The sequence below is a fragment of the Salvia miltiorrhiza genome, chromosome 8, assembly GCF_028751815.1.
Source record: "Salvia miltiorrhiza cultivar Shanhuang (shh) chromosome 8, IMPLAD_Smil_shh, whole genome shotgun sequence".
In the NCBI taxonomy this organism is placed as follows: Eukaryota; Viridiplantae; Streptophyta; class Magnoliopsida; order Lamiales; family Lamiaceae; genus Salvia; species Salvia miltiorrhiza.
In genome coordinates, this window is record NC_080394.1 from 43487743 (window position 1) to 43495593 (window position 7851).

General features: G+C 37.2%; 1 long non-coding RNA gene across 1 annotated transcript; it reads left to right on the top strand.

The window, feature by feature from the left end:
• Positions 1–435: 435 nt before the first annotated feature.
• On the top strand, positions 436–4071 carry LOC131002038 (uncharacterized). Its single transcript, XR_009094127.1, has 3 exons — positions 436–1205; positions 3159–3222; positions 3740–4071. It is a non-coding gene; the product is annotated as an uncharacterized LOC131002038 (long non-coding RNA).
• The last annotated feature ends 3780 nt before the right edge of the window (positions 4072–7851 follow it).

Consider the following 7851-nt stretch of genomic DNA (forward strand, 5'->3'; position numbering starts at 1 on the left):
GTTGTGATAGTGTCTAACACTAATAAGAGTACCGAGATGTCGAAATACGAGACTATTTTTTTATGAGTAGATAAGACAGATTGTCTTTTAAATAGAGATACGAGTGAATAAACCGATGATGGAATTAGAGTGATGAGATTTGAGAAATGAGTTGAGATAGAGATGCTGATTGATATTGAGCTGAGATTTATTTTATTTCCAACTACCGGGAATAGAGTTACCGGATACTGAATTGTTATAGATTGACTATCCTATTAAGAAAATAGGAATACTGAGTTGGAAATAGAGTCGAGGAAGAAAGAGTGAGAACCTTGATATATAGAGTCGGTCAGAGAGACGTCTAGCTTATTTGAGCCTGCCGACTGTTTTGATGTGATGTTATGTGAATTTACGTGACTGAGTAATTATGTGATTTTGTGACGTGTGTCATTGTGACCGAGTTATTATGATTTTTATTCGAGACCTTAGCATTTGGAATTTTGTTTAAGTTTCCAAAGCAAGTATGGTTTATTTTTATCGAGAAATCGAATGATGCCGGTTTATGAAAATTTTTCCGAGCATAATATTTTTTTTAAATTATTTTTCTTCCTACGAAGAGGAATATTATATATATGTGAGTGCACTAATATGAGTGCTATAATTATTATTTTGGTCACATGAATATTTATGATGTGGTATTTTATTAATGAGTGACATTACCATAGTTTTGTGATTTTATTTGATCACCTTTCACACACTTTATTTAATTACCCATACCATATGTTATATGCCTAAATTTTGCTAAGTATAGAATTGAGAGAGTAGAGAGTTGAGAGTACATTAGAGAGAGTGTAGAGATTAGTGAGAGGAAAGTGTAGAGATTTGAGAGAGAAAGAAGAGATTAGAGTGAGAAGATGCATTAATTGCATATATTCTCTAAGATTTTTAAATCTTAGCCAAGATCAATTTCATATCTTGCAAATATTTCTCTCACCTTTCCTCCACCCCATTTTCGATCTCTCTCCCTCTCCCTCATCTCTCACTTCACTTTCCACCATTTTTCCTCCATTGATGAAACCTTCGAAGCTTCACCCAAGTATGCCAAACACATAAATCACTACTTAAATCCTCCATAAACACATCCTATTAACTTAAATTCAAGAGAATCCTTGAAGATTGGTTTCAAGAATAGTGAGAGAAAATTTGGATAATTGGTGAAAACTTGGGTAAGTGATCTCCATATTCATAGATATAATTGTATGAGTTTGTATATGAGTATATTTGAAGGATTGAAGCAAGAAAATCACCCCCTATCTTATTCTTCCTAATTTTCGAAAATTTGGGTGTTCTACCCTTCAAAAATTTTTCTTCTTCTTTCCTTGAATTGAGGTGAGAAAAATGATCTATGTGATGTTTGGTGATGATTGAGGTGTGTTTTGAAAAACTATGTTTTGAGATGTAAAGATTCGACGAGTTTAGTTTACCCCAATTTGGGAATTTTTGAGTTGATGATCAAGGTGATGAATTGATGATGTATATGAGTCTATGAGATGTATATGATGATGATTGATGGATTAAATTGAGTATATGATGTCGAATGATGATTTTGATATGAGTTAGTTTACTAAAATTAGGGCTATGTGTATCTAAGCTCTAATTTATAAATTGATGGAGTATATGTGAGTTTAAATGACTAAAATTGATAGATATATGATGAGATTAAAGATCCATGTGAGTTTATAAAATTTCTTAGAGTTTAGTTTAATAAAAATTAGGATCTTCTTGTCTATGTGTCTATTAAGTGATTTAGCTTAAGATATGTGTAATTGAGCATGATGTTAGTATATAATTATGTATGATTAAGTCTATTGTTAACTAAGTAAAAATTTGACTTGAGTTAGTTTATGAGAATTTTGAGTTTTCATATTTTAAGAAGTCGATGATTGATAAAATGAGGTCTAAATTGCTTTATGACCATTATGTGAAATTTGTCATGTTTTAATGTGAATTTTATGTTGATATATGAGTTTTTCACTAGAGTTAGTTTACATGATAAAAGGGAAATATATGTGTAAAATGAGTTACATGATGTATGGAGTCAATAATGAATGATTGAGTATTTTTGAGCATGAGATTGAGAAGAGGATTAAATTGATACGTTTGTAGAAACGTTTTTCTTGAGATTTGAGTTTATGATGTAAGAGGAGATTTGGGATTGAGTATGATGAGTATTTTAATGTTTTTGAATGTTTTTGAGTGTTATATGTGTTTAAATTGAGCTTTGATTGGTTTTCCTTGAAGGAATGTTGAATTGAGCATTTAAGAGTTTAAGATGAGTTTTTGATGATTTTCGTAGGCTACTGACCTACTGTGATCGACGGTTTGTCGATGTCAAAAAGCTTTGAAAATTTTACAGAATGTCCCTACATGAGTCTTGAGAACCTCTGTAAAATTTCAAGTCATTTGGACTTGATTTACTATTTTTATAAAATGCAAAACCAAATCTGCACATTTCTGCCGAGAATTTCAGAGAACAGGGGACAAAGTCATTCATTTCAGTGACTTCCTGTGTGATCTAGCTTTCCAAATTTTTATGGTATCAACCTTACTGTATGGGCTAGATATCCACCAAATGTGAGCGCAGTTTGACAACGTTTACTATTTTTGAAAAATCAAACTTTTCGATTGATCAAAACTGCCGAATATGGTAGACCGTGGTAAAAACGCCATATCTCCCAAACCACTTGGATTTTCTGACTCTACCTTTTTTTAAATGAAACTAGACTCAAATACCTTTCGTTTGGTATGAGTCTGGAGTCCAGGGGATGTCGGAGTCAGAACGTGTTAAAGTTTGAAGTCGAGTCTGTGTAAAAACAGAACATGTCTTGATGATGTTTGATGGTATTTTCTTATGTGCCTTATGTGATTGTGTTGCCTAAGTGTTTGAATGAGATTAGACGAGTCTTATATGAGAGATGAACCGAGACTTAGAACCATGATTTTCTTGAAACCCTATCCTTGGACTTAAGGATTTGAAATGAGTAAAGAGTTTATGTAGAGTTGATTAAGAGATAGAATATAATATAGAGCATGAGTTGAGGCATGAGTTTTGTCGTTGAGTTTCTAATCGGGATTCATTTTATGACATGAACCTTCGATGATGACGATGATCCCTGAAGACACGAGCAGAACAAGGAAGTAAGTAACTCCACGTTGACGGGAGTTTTTGAGTAAGGTCTTCAGGTGGGCAATATTTTGAGTATAAATATATTAACCGAGCTTTCTAAAATGATTTGATGATTAATGATGATGTTATGAGATTAACAAATGTATTGAGATAAATGATGTTTGAGAACTGTTTGACTTGCCAATTTTCGATGTTGAGCTTGTGTGTTACCCTCTACTGATGAGACGAATTCGGTCCTGCCACAAGCGGGATTTTGTGCACAGAGGTGACTGTGAGCCGTCTTCGGGTCGGCCGGTCACGGTACTTGAGAGGGAGGCCTACTTCTCAGTACCTTTGATGATGAGTAGTGGATGTGGTACATACATGATGAATGTTTAAACTGCGCAGTTACTTATTTATGATGTTGATTATGAAAACTGCATGCACAGATTCATTGATACTAACTTATTTCTGTGTATTGCTGTGATGTGGCAAGCTTCAAACTTATAGCTCTAAGAGCGCCTTTCTTGTTTTTCGGCGTTTGCCCACTGAGTATTATATACTCACGCCCTGCATGTATTTCTAAATGTGCAGGCTAAGCGAGGAGTGAGATTGGTCTGGTGCTGGTGGGGGATCGTTAGATGACGTATTTGCTTTATCGTATTTCCTTTTTATCGATAAAGTCTTGATGTGAAGTTACTTTGAATATGAATCAAGTAATATACTCACGGTTATGTGTCTCCATACATGTAACCGGTTCGCCTTTTGCTGCGATACTCTGCATATTATGTTTCCTTATGAAAAATAAGCTATACCTGTTTTGTTTTTGATCGTGAAATTCCTGATAATTAAAAAGTTACAACGACGTTGACGATTTTACCCTTGGGTTCAATTAATAATATTTTTCTTAGCATGCTTTGATGTGAGCTTCCGCTTGATGTTCGACCTACTCTTCTATTCCTTTATTCTTTAAAAATAGTCGTATCGATACTCGTACCCCACTATCACTAGTGTAGGGATTTCGGGCTGCGACAAGGAGAGAGCGGAAGGAAAAGTTTCCGGAACTCCGGCCTGACCATCGTCCCCAAACAATCCCGGCTCTCACCCAAACCAACAAAACAAAAAAAAGGGCAAAAGGCCGGTAAGACGCCGTCGCCAAAAGCCCAAAACCAGAAAAAGTGACACGGCCGGTTAGACGCCGTCGCCGTAGTCACAGACACAAACCAAAAAGGAGAGCTACAAAGCCGGTTAAACGCCGTTGCCGGAAGCTCACCACAACAAAGAAAGACCTCGCCAAGAGGAGCCACACGGCCGGTGATACGCCGTCGCCGGCAGCTCCTGTCGAACGAACTGGAAAAACTGAAAGTTTCTGCCGGTAAGACGCCGTCGCCAGAAACTAACAGTGTAAGAAAAACAACACCAAAAAAAAGAAGAGATGGACCACTCCAAAACCAGAAATCACGTCGAAGGAAAGCGCAGCGCAGATCCCCGCCGCAAACATCTCTCCGCAGAAACAGATCCAAACCACCCCCGAGCAAAGAACAAAGGCACCTCATCCAAGAGGCCGAACGACGTGCTGGAACAGACCAACCGCCATCTGTTCGACGAAAGACCAGGACCAGCAAACAACAGCCAAACCCGTCCAGAAGATGACGAAAAACTCGCAAACAGCAACAACCTTCGAGCACCAACTATTCGACGAAAAACCAGAGACAAGCACGCAACCTCTAAGAACCCGACCATACCCAAAACTAGCACCTCGCGGCGCCTAACTATCCTCAAACCAAACCGCCCACCAAGTGCTCGACAACAAACGGACAAGATTCTCTTTCACCAAACCCCAAAAACTCGACATATCATCACAACCGCCCACCATATGCTTGATAAAAAAATACGTAAAAGCAACCAAAAATAACATCTCAGCCACGCTGCCACCCCCGATCATACTAGCGGGAAGTACGAATATAAGAGTGCATAGCCATATCTTGCCGAACGACATCTTTTATCTCATCAATCTCATGAGGCCACCAGCCCTCGTCACGCGAAGGGTTCGCCATTAAGTCCGCAACCTTATTTCCTTCCCGAAAAATATGAGTGATGTGAAGCTGAAACAAAGACAGGAAACTCAGAGTGTCTTCCCAGGAAGCTTTGAATCTCCAAGGCACATTCTTAGACTTTTCACGTAGAAGACCAACAACATAGGTGGAGTCAGACTCAATCCAAAGCATCGTCCAGTGTCTCACCCGAGCAAAACGAATAGCCATAATAACAGCCAGTAATTCCGCTTCGAAAGCATAACCCATGCAGTATTTGTAATGGAAACATCCACGAACACATCCCCAATGATCACGGAAAACCTCTTGTCGCAGCCCGATCCCGACACTAGTAATAGCGGGGATCGAGTATCGATACGACTAATAAAAGAAAGGGGGAAGATAGAAAGAATACATAGATCAACAGCGAAAGCTCACAAAGAAACGTGCTAAGGAAAGATCATCATAATTCATCAAAAGGGTATATTCGTCAATATCGTCATAACTAGATAAATATCAGGAATCTCGACATGAAAAGCAAAACAAGTATAGCTCGATTTTTATATAGAGTCATAATATTCAGAGTGTGATAACAAAAGGTGAACCGACTATATGTATGAAGACATATAATCGTGAGTAAAATGCTTAATTTAAAACAACATAACTTTATATCAAAACTCTATCGACCAAACGAACATTCGATAGAGTAAGAAAACGTCAACCCGAGACATTCCCCACCAGCACCGCACCATACTCCCCTCCGCTTATCCTGCACGTTTAGAAATACATGCAGGGCGTGAGTACATAAATACTCAGTGGACATATCGCCGAAAAACAAAGCTGCTCATAGAGCTATAAATTGAACTTGCCACATTTCAGCAATACACAGGAATTATATCTTAAAAGAACCTGTGCAAGCAGTTAAAACTCAACATCATTAATAAATGAATGAATGACTCAAATGACTGCAGTCAAAACTCAGCAAGTAAGTACCACATCTACAACTCATCATCATCTCAACTCAGGTACTGAGAAGTAGGCCTCCTTCTCAAGCACCGTGACCGGCCGATTCGCTCAACGGCTCACAGTCACCTCAGTGTACACTAGCCCTGGCAGGATAGCTATCAACTGCCCAGCACCCGATCGTCTCATCTCAACAGTAGAGGGTAAACATACAAGCTCAACATCATCATAAAATATTGGCAAGTCAATAATTCTCAAACATCATCACAATCTCAAAACATCAAAACATCTCATAATTTCATCATCATTTAAAACAGTTTAGAAAAGCTCTAAAACTGTATACTCAAAATAATGCCCACCTGAAGACCTTACTCAAAATCTCCCGTCAAAGCGGAGTTACTTACTACCTTGCTCTGCTCGTGTCTTCAGGGATCATCATCATCGAAGGTTCATGTCATAAAATGAATCTCGATTAGAAACTCATTGACTAATTCTCAAACCTTAACTCATGCTCTATCTCATATTCTATCTCCTTACTCATCTCTACATAAACTCTCCACTCATGACACATCCTTCAGTTCAAGGATAGGTTTCAAGAAAATCATGGCTCTAAGTCTCGATTTATCTCTCATATAAGGCTCGTCTAATCTCATTCAAACACATAGGCAACACAATCACATAAGGCACATAAGCAATCACAATCAAACATCATCAAAACATGCTCTGTTTATACACTGACTCAACTTCAAAATTTAAACTGTTCTGACTTCAACATCTCCTGGACTCGAGAATTATACCAAAAGAAAGATCTATGAGTCTAGTTTCATTTAAAAAAAAGTAGAGTCGAAAACTCCAAGTGGTTTGAGAGATATGACATTTTTACCACGATCTACCATTCCTGGCAGTTTTGAGCAATCGAAAGTTACAATTTTTGACAAATAGTAAACGTTGTCACACTGGGCCCAACTTTGGTGGGTATCTAGCTAACACAATAAGGTTGATACCATAAAAATTTGGAAAGCTAGATCACATAGGAAGCTACTTAAATCAATGACTCTTTCCTTTGTTCTCTGAAATTCTCGATAATAAAGTGCAGTTTAGGTTTTGCATTTTAAAGAAATATCAAACGAAGTTGAAATGGCTTGAAATTTTATCAGGATACTCAAGACTCATGTAGGGACTTGCTATAAATTTTTCAAAGCTATTAGACATCGAAAAACCATTGATCACAGTAGGTCAGTAGGCCTACGAAATTTCTCCAATTTGAACTCAAAAATCATATATCTCAAAAACATCTCTAATTTGAATATAACATCATAACTCTCAACAACAAACTCATACCAAACTCATTTCATCACTTCTAATTATCAATCTAAACCATCACTTAACATCATAGCATGCTCAAGAACTCATATAACCACTCAAATCTTCAAATCAACTCAAGAACTCATATTCGTTATCACTCATTTCTAATCATCATTTAATCCATCAACTATCATAACTATAATCTCATAGGCTCATTTTTATACTCGAATCCTCACTTTCTTCATGAACTACAACTTGAATTAGGAGTTGTTTTAATACTCTAATCATCTATATACATGCTCATAAAGCTTAGATATAAGTAGATTCATGTGTTTAGAAGCTTACTCTTATGTTTTGTGTAGAGAAAAGTATAACTCCATCTTCATGATTCCTAGCTCAAACCTT